Raw genomic sequence first — 1,065 nt, forward strand, 5'->3', positions numbered from 1 at the left:
GCCTTTATGTACTTGCGTAAATTCACTCTGTTAGAAAGTGTAACCCAATTCCAAGATCTAGTCCATAAATAAAAAAATCTTACTTTCCAAATCAAAAACACTTTTATGTACATACAGACGTAAATTTCTTCTTTTTGGGCACATTGTGTTTGTTTCTTCGTGGCTTTCCTTTGGCTTTCAAGCAATTTTGAGAGCAAAAAAAACTTCCTCGGGCTTCAATTTTCTTTTATTTTCATTCATTTTGAGGCCATAATTGTGCATCCTCTGCAATTAATTTGCGATAAAGTGGAGCTTCTCATAGAGGAGATAAACAAAATACAGCTTCCTGGAGATGCCGGGGATTGAACCCGGGACCTCACACATGCGAAGCGCGCGCTCTACCACTGAGCTACATCCCCAAGCCCGAAAACTGGCCCTAAATAATGGCTGAAGTGGATTCAAATCGGACATTAGCGGGGGCGGGAGGGCGGCTAGAAATATAATTTTAGTTGATGAAGCCTTCTTGCTGTGTTGATCACTCGGCTGGAGATTTGTCTCTGACGAGTACTAGGCCAGCGCCAACCTTTCACTCCAGGATCGGTAAGATTCGCGGGCTTAACTTGCTTCCTTTGATTTGACCGCAACGTAAAAATTGCAAATGTTATCAACGAGCTTTTTTTCTAAAAACAAAGTAATAAAACGAAGTGATTAATTTGGGCAAAGAAGGGAGGGGGGAAAAAAAACATTGTTGCATCGGCCGGGAATCGAACCCGGGCCTCCCGCGTGGCAGGCGAGAATTCTACCACTGAACCACCGATGCACAAGGAGCTCCTCGCGCAGCCACTATACAACTGCAACCGTTAACGGTCACTGCTGTGTAACTGTGCACAGGTGTGAATCTCCTTGCGCCAACGCTCAGGGCAGACACTTATTCATTAATTCAATTTTATTTTGTTAAGCTTCCTAGTAGACGTAGGTTAACACTGCAATGAAGTTAGTGTGAAAATACCCGAGTCACCACACTCTGTTCAGGTATGTTCCACATCATGCCTGTTCCACATGGTGCCTCTTCAGGGAGGATTAAGC

The 1,065-nt window shown here is 43.9% G+C and overlaps 2 non-coding genes across 2 annotated transcripts; both read right to left on the reverse strand.

Moving 5' to 3' along the window:
* Window positions 1–326: 326 nt before the first annotated feature.
* trnaa-cgc (transfer RNA alanine (anticodon CGC)) lies at window positions 327–398 on the reverse strand. The gene has a single exon. It is a non-coding gene; the product is annotated as a tRNA-Ala (tRNA).
* A 330-nt stretch (window positions 399–728) lies between these two features.
* On the reverse strand, window positions 729–799 carry trnag-gcc (transfer RNA glycine (anticodon GCC)). Its single transcript has one exon. It is a non-coding gene; the product is annotated as a tRNA-Gly (tRNA).
* Between the last annotated feature and the right edge of the window lie 266 nt (window positions 800–1,065).

Source organism: Carcharhinus amblyrhynchos, chromosome 11 (assembly GCF_965287045.1).
Source record: "Carcharhinus amblyrhynchos chromosome 11, sCarAmb.v2.hapA, whole genome shotgun sequence".
Classification (NCBI taxonomy): domain Eukaryota; kingdom Metazoa; phylum Chordata; class Chondrichthyes; order Carcharhiniformes; family Carcharhinidae; genus Carcharhinus; species Carcharhinus amblyrhynchos.